The sequence below is a fragment of the Lactuca virosa genome, chromosome 4 (genome assembly GCF_052849685.1).
Source record: "Lactuca virosa cultivar CGN04683 chromosome 4, Lactuca_virosa_CGN04683_v6, whole genome shotgun sequence".
Taxonomy (NCBI): Eukaryota; Viridiplantae; Streptophyta; class Magnoliopsida; order Asterales; family Asteraceae; genus Lactuca; species Lactuca virosa.
The window spans coordinates 303860593-303880786 of NC_136429.1; the positions used below are offsets into that span (position 1 = coordinate 303860593).

The following is a 20194-nucleotide window of genomic DNA, read 5'->3' on the forward strand; positions in this document are numbered from 1 at the left end:
GTCTGAGATGGTCTCATGTACCACTTCCAAAGATTCCATATGTTTCTTTTGCCAAAAGAAGGGGCATTGGTTGCGAAGCTGCCAGATTTACCTGAAAGATATGGTAAAGTCAAAAGTTTGACTCTACTTTTGGTAAAGTCCATTATCTAACTCTATTAAGTATCTTTTGGAGATTCTTAATACATAATGTAATCTAATTACATTTTGATGTTTTAGAGAATCAAAGGAAGCTTAAAGAAAGAGTATGCTGATTCTGATCTCGAAGATGGTTCGGTGATCAGAATTTTGAGCAACTGCTTAAGAGTTACGATAGATTGCTTAGGAATAGATATCAACATAGATTTCATATGTATTTGCATTATAAGGATAAGATTTTCCGCAAGTTTTAAAATATAAAAAAAAACTGTTTTGATTTATTTATTTTAAGTATCCTTACAACGACATTTGTGAAAAATTGTTGTTTATATGTTTCCATTGATAACAATATTGGAAAATGGATTTGATTCTTTCATTTGTGGAAGTGTCATAATTTACCAAATAAGGAACGATTCTCATCACCCAAGTTTCAGTTGGATAGAAACTTGGAATCATGCAAGTTGTATTGTGTGATGAATGAGAATTTTCATCTTTGGGAAATTAAGACTAAGTCCTTGTTCACATGTATATGTGACTCAAGTGAAGGACTAAGGGATCAAGTACACATTCTTGTGCACTAGCCAAAGTCCACCACAAATGATCAATAAGACTATTCGTCATGTTTACTAAAGTTTAGTAAATATGGTTATACTTACAAGCTTAAGTATAATTCTGAGACATTGGAAAAGTTTCAATGTATGGCAGAGTGAATAAGAAGAATCAAATTAGGAAGAAGGATAAAAGTTTCTCAAATATGAAAAGATGGGAGAGTACTTTAGTATCATGTGTTATGATCATCTTAAAGATTAAGAGACCATATCACAATTCACCCTCTAAGGACATCTTAGTGCATTCTGATGGCTAAGAAGAGGAGTCATGAATTGTTGAAGTGGTTAAATCAAAAAGATGATTCATACTTCGTTCCAAAACAATTCTTAGAGTCATACTCCGAGATTGTAGTTTGATTGACACGTCTTAAAGAAGGTTTATAACACTTCTCAAATGTAAGAATAAAAATGTTTCTATCCTTGTACATTTGAAGTTGGTAAGTTGTGTTGTTTTGGATAAAACAAAGTCCAACTAAGGCCAATTGGGTGAAGTGTTTGTCTTGATTAGAATCCACACTATCTCTTAAATATTTGGCAAGAGAGTCTTATATGTCAAGAGGACAGTGGGAGTCTAAAAGATCCTGAAATAGTTTCAAGAACTAATCAAGCATAAAACCTGTAGTCATCACTAGCACACGACTAGAGGTTTATAACCTATCGTGTTGACATATCCTTATTTCTGTTCCTATTCCAGTTAAAGTTGTCTATGCATTGGAGTTCTACATGTCCTCAGTTGTTTGCATAACTACTTGGAAGCAATGGTAGGCCTTGTGCTGCCAAGTGGGAAGAAGTTAAGATTGCAGAAGTTCAATCCTTATGAATTTAGATTTGTCACTAATCATGTCTTGTGATTAAGGTTATGACAAATTCACATGGATAGGAACGCTTATACCACATAAAAATCTAAGTGTCATAAGGTTTCTCTCCGATTCATGAAAATGATGGTGAGGAAACAGTTTCACTAAGTAGATTTTAAGTAGATAGCAATTGTGATCTTTGCATTCTCAATGTCGTTAGTGGAGCGTGCGTGGTTAACCGACACACTAACATGGACTTATGAGAACTGACAAATGTCTAAACAATTGAGACTATGATTACGACATCTCTTTTCATAGTTCTAAAGTTGTTTAGACACACCTGTGCGCTATCTAAGATAAGGTGTATGATTTTGATAAGGTCTTATCAAAGCAATCTCGTATCAGAAATCTGAACTTTGGTAAGAAAGTCAATAAAGTATTGATTTCTAGAAGTCCAGTTGATTTCTGGGTATATGTCAAAGCTAGTGGGAGCATAAGTGTTATGCTAGTAAGATAATAATCATTATGCTAGTGGGAGCATGATCATTATGTTAAATGTTGCAGGTTAGCAATGTTAATTATAGAAAACAAAAGTTTCAATTCGCTTTGAAAATTTGTTATGCTATAATTAAGGGAGAGGATTTTATACTTCATTTCAATTCTACAAGATTAGATTGAGATTTTAATCAACTTTAGTCAAGTATATATATGAATGTTGTGTTGGAATGGTTCAACATAAGAAAATTCTATATATGTTGCGTTCTCAAATTCGATTATGATTACGACATACCTCTTATTAGTTCGAATTGTGAGAACATGGCAAATAAAATTTTTTGTAGCATGACTCGTGTCCTATATGACTAAAATGATTAACCAATTGTCGAGGACAATCTGAGGTCTACCAAAGATTGGTTGCTCATGGAAAATTGGAAGTATAGTGAAACTTTGGATAGGACCATATTGACATATTCTGAAAAGAGGCAACTCTTGTTCACAAGTGATAGTCAAAATAGGAATATGGAATTGTTTCCATAGGTGGAAGTTATTCTTTGACTCTGTGTAAGATTAGAATACTTAATGCAAAGAAGGATGTTCAAAGGAATGTACTTTGAATGTGAGACTTCGTTTCCATGGAATTGCTTTCCATTGGAATACTCTGTATTGTTTGTTGCCAAGTCTTTGTGACTTGGGCATAGTCATTACAAGAGGATCATTGCATATAAGTTTAGAATCTAACAGATTACAGTAAATGGAAAGAGTTTGGTATTCTTATATTTACAATAAGTATTGGGATTGTGATATGAGCATCATTGGAATCATGTTCAATTGATCTATTTCACAAAGTAAGGACCGTAGACAAACATAGTGTGCATACTTGGAGTATGACATATCTATTGTTTGGACAAACATAGTGTGCATGCTTGGAGCATGGCATGACTATTGTTTTTATTCAAGTATTAAGTTGATTAATCGAAACATAGATAATGAGTAGTCAATATGGTGCTTAGATAAAAGGTGATTTTATTTACACTCAAAATGTTGGGGCCATATAGGATTAATATTATACTTTTGTTTCACTTTGCATGTTTTGACTTCCAGAATAAACTAGGTCATTCTTGCCGGATGACTAAGTTATTCAAACCATCCACAGTCGGTCATATGCTAGAAGTAGATATGAATCAAGACTGTCATGAGTTGGCTTATAGATGTCTAAGATGTTGGACATAGCAAGAGTTGCTACAACACTCATGAGTGCTCATAAGTTTTGAGTATTCGATTCAACCCACGCTGATTTGAATCACTTCATGGATTTTATCACGAGTGATCATGAGACGATAATATCTTATATTCTTCAAACCTAGAGATATGAGTTGTTACTATGAGTTGGTTATACACTGATTGCACGAAAACGCATTGGTAACTCGATGTTGTAAAACGTGCCTTTGTGTATGATTCAACAAGTAGTATAACAAGCCATATGAGTCGAAGTTTATCCATTCCTTTTACTCTTAAAGGGATAAAAGCGATATCTGTGGCCCCCTCGATGATTTAGTGATGACACCCCTATGTGCTTGGCCAAGCCTGGACTGATTTGATTTGTTCAATTAGTCAGTCGTCATAAATCAGAAATCGGGAAACAAAAAATGGACAGAGAGAATGATTATAATCCATGTCTCAGTCCATATGATATCTAGAATGGAGGAATATATGATCACTTATCTAATGGACGCGTGATTTGATTTGTTCAGAGTTCGATAGCGGCTTTAAGAGCTACGATTGCTAGTCAAGTTATGAAGTCGTACTTGCAATAATAATTTTAGACTTATCCAAGTGGGAGACTGTTGGATTAGATGTCTAAGCCCATAACTATTATTGGTATGTACTTGACCCGAGAGTAGCATGGTCCATTTGGGTTGCATAGCATCAGGATAATTTGTTAGGATGGACTTTTGAGAGAAGGTTATTTATGGTTTATTAATATAATATAAGTTATAATATATTAATATGAAATCATATGTTTTAATTAGTATTGATCAAGAATTAATTTGGAATTAACTTAGTGATCAAAAGAGACAAATTACATCTATGGGGACTAATTATGATAATTAGTTATATTTATATGTGTTGGGCTTATGATCCATGTTGGACCAAGTTTATGTATGGATACATAAAGAGTTGGGCCACATGAACCATGGATCATAAAACCCATGGATATGGATTTGGGTTATACCCATGACCCTTGAAATCCAACATATAAATACATGATCTTAACCTAAAAAACCCCTAGATGTGTATTCTTGGAGTTTATGGGTGGTTTTGGGTGCATGGAATTCTCTCTCAAGTTCCTCCTTTGTCCATGATGTGTTGTGACTTCATTTGAGGCTTCCATACTATTGGAGCTAAGCTCTTAAGGCCAAATACATCAAGATTCTAAGCTATATAAAAGGTATGTTACCCTAACTAGTATTTTGTATGGTATATGACAATTGCATGTTAGTTATAGGTGTAATACCTTGGAAACCATTTGCATGTAGAATTAGTGAAAACATAGATTTAAGGTATTTAGGGTTGTATGTGCACCATAGGATGTTGTAGTATGCAAAACCCAACACAGATCTAGGGACCAAAATCCTGGAGCAAACTCATTCTCATAAAGGCAACCCAAAGAGACCAAAATGTGCCACAAACCACCCCAAACTAGATTTACCCAAAAGAGATGACAAGATTAAAGCTTTTTACCTTCAATAGGTTGCAAAAGATGAGTAACGACTGGATCTCCAAGCTCCACTCCAAGTGATGATTTCTCAACAAGCTCCAATCTCTTGAAAATGCTCAAAAACACCCCAAGATTCCTCACAAAAGCTGAAGAACTCCAAGATGGTGGCTAGGGGTCGAGATTAGGGTTTAGGAGGCATGGAGGCTGACAAGAGGCAACACTCAATGAATGAAAGAAGCTTAAATAGAGGTAAAACACAATAAATAAGGGTTTCTATCTGAAGGGTGTATACCATGCGTACCCCTTAGTATGCATGAGGTACTCGATCAAGCACCACAACACTTAAATCAGCCTAACTCCTTCGTTCTAAGTCCCTTTTCGACGTTCATTATATCCATGGAAATGTAATAAGAAGCTCTACACTTCTATCAACTCATCCTCGCCTTAATACTTCCCGAAGAAAACCCAAAATTCATAATGACCCGAATGGCCAAATCACCGATATACCATTGGGCTCCGAAACACAATCGAACACTCGAATCACTTAATCTATAATACCCTCATCCAAAAAGGGGTATTTCTCTCTTCCCCCAAGGCCCGAAGCCTTATGATAACTGATGATTTGGGCCACGACCCTGAATAATGAATCGATTTAAAACCGAGTGTTACAACTCTCCCCCACTTAAATTAGATTTTGTCCTCGAAATCGCTCCTTAATAACACCAAGCCACACCAGATAACCCGAATAGCCTATCCATAAATCTGATACAGACTGAAGGAACACATCTTCACATATCTAAAGTTAACCCCCAAGGAATAATCCTTACCAACTTGTCCGAAATTCGAAGTTTCAAAACCCTTTCTGACTCCCTGACAGACAGCCCACTACGAATCATTGACCCTTCATTGTTGCAGAATACTCTTACCTGACAGAAATGATTAGTTAATGCTTCGAGTAGAAGAATCATCCTTGCAATGGTTAGACTCATACGAGATCTGGTCAGTAGGGTCGAATCAATTACTCTGAGATTATTTTATCCAAGTTACATGTGACTTAACAGAGTTACCGAATAGCAAGCGACTCCACCCTCAAGTACCAAATCACTAATACCATCTCAGCTCACACAGTTGCACCATACGAATTCTGAACGAAGCCTCATCTGACAAGAATTTCCCTAGCTATCTCACCACTATGGCTCCAGCAACCTTTTTTATCCAACCGATCATAATCATCCGTCAAACCTGACGTCACCAAATCCAATGCTAAAAGTGAATTCTACATGACCATCTGTAGTCTTATATCACAACCGGCCTCATACGGCCCACCATTCCCTTAATCCCAAAAAAGATGTGGCCTTCCCATGGTCTCACATCCTGACCTACCCTAGTAAAATCCCCACCTGAAGAAATCCACATGACAAATCATAGATTTGTCATACCCTCACAATTACTCAAGAACCGGTGAATGCTACGGGCCACCCCCGCAGGCTTACAACACTCTAATCTATCTACCGCCCCAGTGATTGCTACGGCCACCCCACAGTCTTATAGCACTCCTATCTTTCCATGACCACCGCCCATGGTCTTACCACTCATACCCGTAACGTTTGATTGAATCTTTCATTCGCTTTCATTTTCCAACCACTAATGCTAGTGGAGATAGAGAGTTGGCGTAAACAGAGAAGTCATGGTTGTCTTTTGATAGATTGATCATTTGTTCCAACATTAGGTCATCTAGCCAACTGTTAATACCCTCGTCATTTCCAACATTTAAGGATCCTTTTTCATCAAAAACTCGTACCTGAGACGTTAAGGTGGTCATCAAACGTTCGATTACTTATGGAGTCTATCGGCCTTTTATTCTTGGCTAGTTTTGATATGTAATTCAGAGTCTAGGTGCTTTATTTGAGGTATTTGGATTTTATTGTGTGTTAAGGTTGTTATGTGATTTTATTTTTTTTTATTTTCTTTCATTATACTTTACCAAAGCTTGAAGCGGATGCCCTTTTCTTTTATAAAATTGCACTTCTCAAAAAACATGATTTAGTGCGAATCATCGATATATCAATTTATACATTATTATTCAGAGAATTAATATCAATCTTTTTTCATGGAATGCAAAGGAGTTTGAAGGAATTGAAATGAAAGATTTTGACATTGATGCCTTTAGGTGACAAATAGATTAAATTAATGGTCCCTATGGTTTCGGGTAATTTACGTGTTACGTGCTTGGTCTCTGTCTTACCTAAAAGGACTATTATGCGCTTATTTAAATAAATTAAAATAGTCTTTTTAGGTAAGATAAGGTGAGGTGGAGTGGGTTGGGGGTGTGTTTATTTGAATAAATTAAAAAAATCAAAGGACAAATAGACAGGGACCAAGCGCGCAACAATAACAATCAGTAGGAAAGTTTCGAGTTATAAAAAATGAGTTAGGGATCAAACACGCAAATAACTCCCAACCATAAGGGTTAAGTCGCATATGCCTTTGAATGTCAGCTTGGCACCTCCAACTAACTTGCACTGTCACTGTTCCTAACCAACTTTCTGGTAATGATGATAATAGTAGCATGCTTGGACTTCGTCTTCTAATTTAATCTCAACTAATGTCAACCTTGAGAGGATTGAATTAAATTCATTGACATGATCAATCATTGAGCCACCTTCTTTCATCTTCAGATTTAACAATTGTCGACTCAAGTGAACCTTATTTGCTGCTGGAGGTTTCTCATACATGTTAGATAACGCTTTGATCAAACCATAATTTGTCTTCTCATTGATAATGTTGTTATCAACATTCTTTGTCAGTGATAAATGCATCACACCAAGTTCCTGCCGATCTAACAACTCCTAATTCTCCTGGTTCATAAGGAACGACTGATCTTCTGACAAAAGTTCATGTAAATTCTTTTGGTACAGGTAGTCTTCAATTTGCATCTTCCAGAAACTAAATCTTTCCCATTGATCTTTTCGATCTTAACTCTCCCGTCTTCATCCATAGCTTTGATATCAGTTTGTTGGGTGACAACAAAACAAGTTAAGCACTTCAGTGAAATATAAAAAAATGTAAATCAAAAGAACACGATATCAAAAGAACACTATATTTAACGTGGCTCGGTTAAGATGACCTACGTCCACGGGCGAATTAGAGAGAGAGAGAGAGGATTTTGTTGGATTAATGTCTAAGTCCATAACTATAATTGGTAAGACTTGACCCGACCCGGCATGGTCCATTTGGGTTGCATGGCATCATGCATTTGGATAGACTATAATGAGAGAAATAACACATAAGGCTGGTTAATATATTATAAGTTCTAATATATTAATAAGATTATTTAATTAGTATTGATCAAGAATTAATATAGTATTAATTAAGTGATCAAAAGAAGACTAATTAAATATATGGGTTGATTGTGTAAATCATCCATACTTATATAGTGGGCTAATGCTCCATGGATTTTCAAGTTGGGCTAAAACCCATAAGATGCTCCATGGATGCTCCATGGTGTATTTGTACCCATGGATCATGGAAATGAAAGGCCATGACAATTAGGGTTTACATGGTGTAACCGTAACTATATAATGATCTTATTCTTGGAGAAAATCGGGCACTATGGGTGATAGAAAGGGCTAGCCGATTTGATGAAGTGTTCCAATTCTCTGAAGTTATTCCAAGTGTATTTGGTGTTGTGTGAACCATTTGAGGTGTCACACTTGGAGCACTAGGCACTCAAGCTTCATGAAGTCATTCTACATCAAAGAGGTATGTAATTCTAACTTGATATATTCATATGAGTCAATGTTATTATGCTAGTTAGGATGAATACCTTGGATATTCATATTTGTATGTATAATAGAGAAAACATAGATCCAAGGTATTTAGGGTTGCATGTACACTTAGGAGTGTTAGAATGCTCAAAACCCAACAGTGGTATCAGAGCCTAGGCTTGTTTTCACTTATACTTGATGCAAACTTGTTTTTTCAAAGCTGAAACTATCCAGACCATAAAACTCGACGAGTTTATGCAAAAAACTCGACGATTTCATCATTTTGGGCATGAACTCGACGAGTTCCTCAAGGAACTCGATGAGTTTTGGGTGCTGACAGCTTGCTGTTTGATGTTTTTGGCTGGAATTGGACTAGGAACATTACCCTAAGCTATTTTTGAACTTGTAACCCTGTTTTGATGTGGTAATGTTCACGCTAATCCAATTTCAAAGATAATTGTCAATAGATTCATGTTTTGTATTAGTTTAAAAGTTATGCTAATTACATGAAAAAGTTTGATCCTTGTTCATATGAGTTGCTTAGATTAATAGAAAAGTTAATTGATTATGTGTTTTCAATCCATTTTAATCTAAGAGTTGATTCTAAAATGTGTTTGTGTAACTTGTCCTCAAGTTACATGAAAGGTCACATTTAAGTTTCTTAAAACTCATAAAAGTTGGCAAAGGTTACAAAATGAAGAGTCTTGTCTTCATTGAATGGTTTTATGACTCTATAACTTGTCCTCAAGTTATGGAGGTTCAAGAGTCACTTCATTAAGTAATAAAATGTGTAACCTTAATTAGTTCCATAAGTTACAAAAATAAAAAAAAGTTACATTCTTTTATTAGTTTAAAGTCTTCCATAACTTGTCCTCAAGTTATGGAACTTGAAGAGTTTTTTAATTAAAACTACTTTAAACACATAAGTTATGGAATTAATTAGTTTTGAATATTTTCAAAACTTGCCCTCAAGTTTTGGAATTTGAAAAGTTTTCTCTAATGAATACTTTAATTCCAAGTTAAGCCCTTAGAATTTTAAAAGTTAAAATTCAACCCTTATACTTTATAATATTATAAGTTAATAATATATATATGTGTATAAGAGCAAGTCAGTCTTACCATTAGTAGGCCTCATTCACGAAGCCGGTCTATAAGGGGGTATAAGGTTGTTGCCTATAAAATGGCAGCTTAATGGATGTCCACTCTCACCCACCGCTTCCTTGACTAGTGGAGGGTCGTTAGCCGAACAGGTAGGACAAGGACTGTAATTCTCCCTTCATTAAAAGTATTAATGATAAATACTAAGTAACTAAACACTTATAAATTCCCAATCTTAGTTACTTAGGAAAATGTGAATAAGGTGCTAACCCATGAAATTACACTTTGCACTTTGCTTTAGTCGGTTAGTGGAACGCATGTGGTTTACCGACACACTAGCTTGATTTAACAAGGTAGGCAAAGGGTTTCTTAAAGTTTATCATAGGTCGGTGGAGCGTGTGTGGTTTACCGGTACATCGGTTGGGTGATAAACATTTAAGAGTACCACGTAATTTGCATGGTTACTTCACACCTTGTTTTGTGATCCTCAGCATCCCAGTCACAAAACCTGAAGGGCACACTCGAGATTGAAACATGCCATTGAAAAGTTCAATGAATCTCAAAAGATCTAGGAGTTTCAAATCTAATTAAAACCTAATAATACATTTCATTTTTCGTGGTGGAAATTGGTGAATCGTCATTCACCTACCTTCAAATATTTTATAGCTTGGATTACGGCATCCCTCTTCCAAGTTATAAAATAGTTTGTTGGGTCCTAGCCTTAATATTTCATATTGGGTGTCATATTAAGGACTTAAATCAACTTACTTGAATTTCTCCCATTGTGATGTCTAGTTTAGACAACAATGATCTTCCCAAATCAAGCTTTCCTAATGAAGATGATTTCCCAAGTTTGTATCATGGAAATCATACTTCTCTTCCTCCACCTCCTTCAATCATTCTCCCTGACCCACAAGCTCAAAGACTTGAATAGTTCAAGATCACTCAATCTCTACTCACAATAAACATAAAATTGGAAGTCATGTGTGCACTCATGTCTTAGGACTGAAGTCACACATTGACAGGTTGAGAATGTTGGGTGTCATTGTCCTAAGGAAGTTGGCTATTGACTGGGTCTTTCAGTCACTTCCTGAGTCATATAGAAAGACTACTATGTGACAGGTCACGACATGACCCTAATGGATCTTTCTTATTTGCTTATTGCTGCTGAATCAGAAATGATTTGGTGCAGTAGTCAAGCAAATATGGATGGAAGGTCTATTTCTCAAACTTCCAAGGACATGGACAATGGTAACATTGGAAGTCCAGAAAAGCTTTCTCTTCCTAATGGAAAGGGATCGACCTTAGTCAACTCGGTTGACCGGAAGGTAAAGAGAAAGTCTAAGTTTGGAATAGCCTTTTTTTACCATTCTCAAAGACTCTATATGTTGTCATTGTGAAGAAAAGGGGATTGGAAGCGAAGCTGCCAGATTTACCTGAAAGATATGGTAAAGTCAAAAGTTTGACTCTACTTCAGGTAAAGTCCATTATCTAACTCTATTAAGTATCTTTTGGAGATTCCTAATACATAATGTAATCTAATTACATCTTGATGTTTTATAGAATCAAAGGAAACTTAAAGAAAGAGTATGCTGAATCTGATTGCGAAGTTTGATTTCTATCGCATGGTTGAAGATCGGATTCTTGAGCTACTCCTTAGGAGTTATGATAGTTTGCTAGGAAACATGTAATATCACAGTTTTCATTTCAAGTTACATTGTAAGGAAAAGTTTTTTTTCGCATTTTGATAAATAAATAAAAGTTTTGTTTTACTTTATTTTATATCTCCTTACAATGGCATGTATGAAAACTTGATGTTTGTATGTTTCTAGTAATATTGGAAATATGAATTTGATTCTCTCGTTTGTGGTAGTGTCTAAATTTACCAAATAAGGAATGATTCTCATCACCCAAGTTTCAATTGGACCGAAACTTGGAATCATGCAAGTTGTTTAGTATGATGAATGAGAATTTTCATTTTTGGAAAATTAAGATTAGTTCCTTGTTCACATGTATATGTGACTCAAGAGAAGGACTAAGGGATCAAGTACACATTCTTGTGCACTAGCCAAAAGTCCACCACAAAGCTCGTTAAGACTATTCGTCATGATTTACTAAAGTTTAGTAAATATGGTTATACTTACAAGTTTAAGTATATTTCTGAAACATTGGAAAAGTCTCAATGTATGGCAGAACGAATGAGAAGAATCAAATTAGACAGAAAGATAAAAGTTTCTCAAATCTGAAAAGATGGGAGAGTACTTTAGAATCTTGTTTGTGATCATCTTAATGATTTAGAAATCATATCACAATTAGTTCTCTAAAGGTCATCTTAGTGCATTCTTATGACTAAGAAGAGGAGTCATTAATTGTTGAAATGGTTAAATCAAGAAGATGAGTCATACCTCGTTCAAAACAATTCTTAGAGTCATACTCCAAGATTGGAACTTGAGTGACATATCTTAAAGAAAGGTTTAAAACACTTGTCAAATGTAAGAGTAAAAGTGTCCTACTCTTGCACATTTGAAATTGGTAAGTTGTGATGTTTTGGGTTAAACAAAGATCAACTTAGGCCAAGTGTGTGAAGTGTTTGTCTTGATAAAGAAGCTGCACTATCTCTTGAATATTTGGCAAAATAGTCTTATATGTCAAGAGGACAGTGGGAGTCTTACAGATTCTGAAAGCTTCAAGGTCTAATCAAGAATAAAAACCTGTAGTTTAACACTAGACCGTGTTGACATATTTCTATTTCTGTGCCCATTCCAGTTAAAGTTGGCTTTTCATATGAGTTCTTAGAGTTCTCAGTTGGTTGCATAACAACTTGGAAGCAATGGCAGGCCCTTGAGCTGCCAGGTGGCAAGAAATTCAGATTGAGTTCAGTCCATATGAGTTTGGATTTGTCATTAACCATGTCTTGTGATTATGGTTTTGACAGATTCACATGGATAAGAACACATACACCATAAAATCTAAGGGTCATAAGGTTTCTCTCCGATTCATGAAAATGATGGTGAGGAAACACTTCCATCAAGTAGATTTGAAGCAGATGGCAAAATGTATAAACAATTGAGACTATGATTACGACATCCATTTTCATAGTTCTGAAATTATTTAGACACACATGCATGCTATCTAAGGAAAGGTGTATGATTTTGATAAAGTTTTATCAAAGCAATCTCGTATCAAAAGTCTGAACTTTGGTAAGAAAGTCAATAAAGTATTGATTTCTAGAAGTCCAGCCGATTTCTGAGTACATGTCAAAGCTAGTGGGAGCATAAGTGTTATGCTAATAATCATCATGTTAGTGGGAGCATGATAATTATAATTAGTATTGCAAGTTAGCAATGTTAATTATAGAAAACAAAAGTTTCAATTCGTGAAGTTGCAGGGGTTGAAAAAGTTGTTTTGCTATAATTAAGGGAGAGGATATACTTCATTTCAGTTCTAAAGGCTTAGATTGAGACCTTAATCATCTTTAGTCAAGAATATATATATATGAATTTCATGTTGGATTGATTCAACTTAAGGAAATTCCATATATTGCGTTCTCAAAATTCGATTATGATTACGACATCCCTCTTCATAGTCAAATTTAGAGAACATGGCAAATAAAAATATTGTAGCAAAAGACTAGTCTAGAATCATGTCTTTATGTGAGACATCATGAATCGTGTCCCATTTGCTTTGGGTACAGGATCGATTGCATGTGCTATAATATTTGTCCTTTCTAAAATTTTCCAAATGCATGGGGCATTAAGAAGGGAAAAGGTCTAGAATTGGATATGACTAAAATGATTAAGCAATTTTCGAGGACAATCTACGGTTTACCAAAGATTGGTTGCTCAGGGACAGTTGGAAGTATAGTGTTTAATTTTGGAAGGACCATATTGACATATTCTGAAAAGAGGCATCTATTGTTGAGAAGTGATAGTCAAAATGAGAATATGGAGTTGTCTCCATAGGTGGAAGTTATATGTGTAAGATTAGAAAACTTAATGCAAGAAGCATGTTCAAAGCAATGTACTTTGAATATGAGACTTAGTTTCCATGGAGTTGAACTCCATTGGAATACCTTATAATGACTGTTGACAAGTCTTTATACATATTCATTACAGGAGGGTCAGTGCATATAAGTTTAAAATCTAAACAAATTTCGATAATGATAGGAATTTGAAATTCTTACATTTTTTGATAAGGATTTGGGAGTGTGAAAAGAGAATCATTGAAAGTATGTTCAATCGATCTAGTTCACAAAGTACGGATCATAGACAAACATAGAGTGCATACTTGGTGTATGGCAAAGCTATTGTTTAAGAAAAACATACTGTACATGCTTGGATCATGGGGCAACTAGTGTTTTTAATTCAAGTATAAAGTTGATAAAACCGAAACAATGAATAATGAGTAATCAATATGGTGATAAATAAAAGTGTCTTATCTATATTCATAGGTTTTGATACCATATTAGATTCATTTATTCATGTGTTTCACTTTGCTTGTTTTGACTTCCAGAATAAACTAGGTCATTCTTCCTGAATGGCTAAGTTATTCAAACTATCCACAGTCGGTCATATGTTGGAAGTAGATATGAATCAAGACTGTCATGGGTTGGCTTGTAGAGATCTAAGATGTTGGAGAAAGTGGTGCTACAACACTCATGAGTGCTCATAAGTTCTGAGTATTGGATTCAACCCACGCTCATTCGTATCACTTCATGGATTTTATCACGAGTGATCATGAGACGATAATATCTTATATTCTTAAAACCTAGAGATATGAGTTGTTACTATGAGTTGGTTACACATTGATTGCACGAAAAACGCATTGGTAACTCGATGTTATAAAACGTGCCTTTGTGTATGATTCAACAGGTAGTAGAACAAGCCATATGAGTCGAAGTTTCTCCATTCCTTTTACCATCGGGATAAAAGCGATATCTGTGGGCCCCTCGATGATTTAGCGATGACACATGTGAGTGCTTGGCCAAGCCAGGACTGATTTGATTTGTTCAATCAGTCAGTCATCATAAATCGAAAATCGGGAAACAACAAATGGACAGAGATAATGATTTATAATCCATGTCTCAGTCCATATGATATCTAGAATGGAGGAATATATGATCCCTTATCTAATGGACAAGACATTGACAAAGGTCAGAGATCATCGGCAAGGTCAGAGTTCGACGGAAGCTTTTGAGAGCTACGATTACCAGTCGGTTCTTGAAGTCATACGCAATAATAGTTTTAGACTTATCCAAGTGGGAGACTGTTGGATTAATGTCTAAGTCCATAACTATAATTGGTAAGACTTGACCCGACCCGGCATGGTCCATTTGGGTTGCATGGCATCATGCATTTGGATAGACTATAATGAGAGAAATAACACTTAAGGTTGGTTAATATATTATAAGTTCTAATATAATAATAAGATTATTTAATTAGTATTGATCAAGAATTAATCTAGTATTAATTAAGTGATCAAAAGAAGACTAATTAAATATATGGGTTGATTGTGTAAATCATCCATACTTATATAGTGGGCTAATGCTCCATGGATTGTCAAGTTGGGCTAAAACCCATAAGATGCTCCATGGTGTATTTGTACCCATGGATCATGGAAATGAAAGGCCATGACAATTAGGGTTTACATGGTGTAACCCTAACTATATAATGATCTTATTCGTGGAGAAAATCGGGCACTATGGGTGATAGAAAGGGCTAGCCGATTTGATGAAGTGTTCCAATTCTCTCAAGTTATTCCAAGTGTATTTGGTGTTGTGTGAACCATTTGAGGTGTCACACTTGGGGCACTAGGCACTCAAGCTTCATGAAGTCATTCTACATCAAAGAGGTATGTAATTCTAACTTGATATATTCATACGAATCAATGTTATTATGCTAGTTAGGATGAATACCTTGGATATTAATATTTGTATGTATAATAGAGAAAACATAGATCCAAGGTATTTAGGGTTGCATGTACACTTAGTGCCCCAAAATTGTATCTCACTTTCTAAAACTATTACAAGTACTCAAAATTGTATCTCACTTTCATCTTTCACTGAAATGTAGCAATTTACAATGATGGGGGTATGGGCCTATTCATACTTGAGGGATCAGACTTAAAACACTAATGGGCCAAGCCCGTTGGCCCAAAGTCCCATGAATGGACACAACCAATCATATTCAGTCATGCAACATCTTCTCGAACATTCTTCCATGACATACAGCCTATGAGCATCATCAACACACATGATGGATCACCTTGTGCCATAGTGGAGCATCATGATGTACAAGTGGCGTATCATGAACACTAATGACCCAATATCCATCATGGTGGCACAACGTGGTGTAATGCTTGAGCTATACCAACTTCTGAGCATCCTTGAATGATCATTAGCATCATAGAGGACTTCATTGCATATTTGTCTCATCAGGGATACCATGGCTCATCAAGGAACCAAAATGACCCATCTTAACCCATGATGGCGCAACATGTGCAAGGATGGCACAACAAGCTTCAAGTGTGGCACATGAACTTTTAGGTTGGACCAACATCACCACCTTGGCAAAACAGAACGTGGTTGGCGGAACATTATACAGGTGGCGCAGGAAGGAATGCTTATGGCTCAACAACATCCTTCTTGGAACATCCCTTTATCAGATGGCGCAACATGGTCCCCTTGTTGCTCCATATAACTCCCAAGTGCTCCAAACCTCTTCCAGGTGCTCCAAACCCCCCTTTATAAGAACACGTTCCTTTGACACTTGATCCGTTCCTTTGTCAGACAATCCATTCCCTTCTTAGATGATCCATTCATTTATCACATGCTCCGTGAACCTCAAGTGTTCCATTGTGGTCTACGTGCTCCATGTTGGACAAGACTTCATACCCCAACAATTTTGATTTAATCTTTCACCTGCTTTCATTTTCCAGTCACTAATGCTAGTGGAGATAGAGAGTTGGCGTAACCAGAGAAGTCATGGTCACCCTATGATTGATTGATCATTTGTTCCAACATTGGGTCATGCAACCAACTCTTAATACCCTTGACAATTCAAACATTTACGGATTCATTTTCATCAAAAGCTCAGATCTGAGACGTTAAGGTGGTCATCAAACGTTGGATTACTTATGGAGTTTGTCGGCATTTGATTCTGGGCTTGTTTTCATATGTAATTCAGAGTCTAGGTTCTTTATTTGAGGCATTTGGATTTTACAATGTGTTAAGGTTGTTTTGTGTTTTTATTTTTTTTCAATTTCTTTCATTATACTTTGCCCAGCTAGAAGCGGATGCTCTTTGCTTCTATAAAATTGCACTTCTCAAAAAACATGATTTAGTGTGAATCATCGATATATCATTTTATACATTATTATTTAGAGAATAAATTAAGATCAAGTTTGTTTCGTGGAATGTAAAGGAATTCGAAGGAATTGAAATGAAAGATTTTGACATTAACGCCTTTTAGGTGACAAATAGATGAAATTTAATTTGGTCAAAATACATCTAATTCCAACAGAAAGATTCTATCATTGTTTTGGCACAAGACCAAGAAATGTATATGTCATTCTTAAATTATTTTCCCTTCTTAAGTATATTTTTATGCTACATGATCATTAAGTTTCGTAACACAATTGTATCCAACAAACTTTTCAGCCCACTTTGTTGACTTTTATATTATTCATAACCATTCAATTTGAATATATATATATATATATATATATATATATATATATATATATATATATATATATATATATATATATATATATATATATAATATGTTAGCAGCCACTGCCAGCGAGGGAGTTCCATCTCTATATATTATGAAACCCATGCATCATCACTTTCATAATTCTTTCTGGACGTAGAAAACATGGAGTTGTTTCTCCCGTTTTCAGCAAGTATAGCAGCCATATTTTTTGCTTTTCTAATAAAATTCCTGCTTCAAATCTTGAAAGGAGAGAGAGGGAAAAACACAGAACCACCTGAAGCAAAGGGCCAATGGCCGGTAATCGGACACCTGCGCCTTCTAGGTGGACCTGAACTACCTCACAGGGTCTTAGGTGGCATGGCAGATAAATATGGCCCTATTTTCACCATCAAGCTTGGTGTTCACAATGTTTTGGTGGTGAGTAACGCTGAGATGGCGAAAGAGTGCTTTACCACAAATGATAAGGTCTTTGCAAGTCGACCTAAGTCAATGGCAGTAGAACACATGGGCTATAACTATGCGATATTGGCTCTAGCTCCTTATGGGGACTACTGGCGACAAGTGCGTAAGATCATGACGCTTGAGGTTCTCTCTCAGAGACGAGTGGAGATGCTTGGACCTCTTCGTGCTTCAGAGGTTAAAGCATCCATGGAAGATATATATAACGCTTGGGTAATGAATAAAGAGAGTGGAAGTTCCGATATGGTAAAGGTGGATATGAAACAATGGTTTCAGAACTTGATATTAAATGTTGTCGTCAGGGTTGTTTCAGGAAAAAGGTTTTCACCTGATGACAAAGAAGGGGTTCGATTTCAAAAAGTGATAAGGAAATTCTTTGTGTTATTGGGCACATTTGTGGTGTCTGATTTTATTCCATATCTGAAGCCTTTGGACCTGGGAGGATACGAGAAAAAAATGAAGATGACAGGAGAAGAGATGTATGAAATTGTTACAGGATGGCTAGAGGATCACAAGAGATTGAGGGCGGAGGAAAAGCAGCAACATGAAAGAAGTCAAGTCTTCATGGATGTTCTGATTTCCGTTCTTGAAGGTGCCTCCCCAGAGGAATTCCGTGGTTTTGACCATGATACCATAATCAAGGCTACATGTTTGGTAAGCCTAATCTTTGTCTCATCATCATTATTTTAATTGTCTTATACATCACCAATGCTATACTATTACCAAAGTTTAAAAATCGTTTATAGGTTCTTCCACATTCATTATAATATTTGCAACAGTTTTCAGTGGCCATAAACAAAATTATCTGCATGTTGCTTGAAACCTAATACAAGAAATTTGTTTTAACTTCAAACTTGCAGACTATTTTAGCTGCGGGCTTGGACACAACGTCTGCAACGTTAACATGGGCTTTATGTTTGTTGCTCAACAACCCAAGTGTATTAAAAATTGCCCAAGATGAATTGGATGAGCATGTTGGAAGGAAGAGAGCTGAGAGCAGTAGAGGAGTCGGACTTGAAGAACCTTGTTTACCTTGACGCAATCGTTAAAGAAACACTGCGTTTATACCCTCCTGGACCTCTAAGCCTTCCTCATGAGTCCATGGAGGATTGCATTATTGGTGGCTACAAAATCCCTAAAGGCACACGTTTATTGACTAATCTTTGGAAAATTCAACATGATCCTAATAAATGGTCAGATCCTGAAGAATTTCAGCCAGAAAGATTCTTGACAAGTTACAAACATGTTGATGTCAGGGGAAACAATTATGAATTGCTTCCTTTCGGTAGTGGTAGAAGAGTATGCCCTGCTATTCCGTTTTCTCTTCGGTCATTGCATATAACTTTAGCTACTTTATTACAACAATTTGTGCTTAAAAAGCCATCGAATGAACCCATTGATATGAGTGAAAGCGCTGGAGTGACTATCAGCAAAGCGATCCCACTTGAGGTCCTTCTGGCGCCTCGTTTATCCCTTGATATGTACCCGGTTGGTGCATGATACGTCTGCTTCAAATCATCTACGATCCCCGCTGCCACCGACCATGCGCCCACACTCTAGTCTTATTGAAGATTGATTCCAAGACAATCCCGAAAATCAGAAATACTATCTTATCAACAGCTTGTTAATTAATCATACTACTTTATTTTGGATTTTCCTTAATTATTTCATGCAATGGTTTCTAGTTACATCCGCTTGTATGCTCTGTATATAGAGCCATCCCTTGTTTAAATTTTAAGCATCGACAATACCAGAGTGTTAGCGTGAAAATTTTCCCACCTTATCTTAGTGTTGTTTAATTACACGAACATTGTGTTGCATGCATAATAGTTGCTCTATATCAATTTTAAAATGGTACAAGTTAACACTACTATATATTAGCATGGCTTAGCCTCTAATCCCAATTTTCAGAGGAGATTCCTATGAGTTTTGGAGCATGAAAAAGATATCCTTTTCAACCTAAAAGAGATGGGATTTTTTAAAGAATGATTACGCACACCGAAACTGATGAAGCTCAACAAATAGAAATCCAAAAGAAAGATACCGATGTTTTGTTGTTCATCCAACATGGAATGGAGGAAACTGTTTTCCTCATAATCGTTTCTAGAGAAGAATGGAACATTATAAAGACTTCGTATGGATGCTCTCACCATCAAGCTTTAACAGCTAAGAAGCCTAGTCGAGACGATGAAAAGGACCAGAACCAAAACAATACAACAAATTCAAGCCAAAGCATCTTCATTAAAATACACTCAAATATTATTGTATAGTGTAGGGATGCTCTCACTACAAGAATAATGACCATAAGTGGCAGACGGACGTCGCTGCTAAAGGTCCCGAATGTCACCGCTAACACCTATAGCAGTGACCCGTCGCCTTGCCGCTAAAGGTTCGCCAC

General features: G+C 36.1%; 1 pseudogene across 1 annotated transcript; it reads left to right on the forward strand.

Moving 5' to 3' along the window:
• Positions 1 to 17499: 17499 nt before the first annotated feature.
• LOC145168888 (flavonoid-6-hydroxylase-like) lies at positions 17500 to 19536 on the forward strand (annotated as a pseudogene). Its single transcript, XR_013742152.1, has 2 exons — positions 17500 to 18450; positions 18657 to 19536. The product of XR_013742152.1 is annotated as a flavonoid-6-hydroxylase-like (transcript).
• Positions 19537 to 20194: the final 658 nt, after the last annotated feature.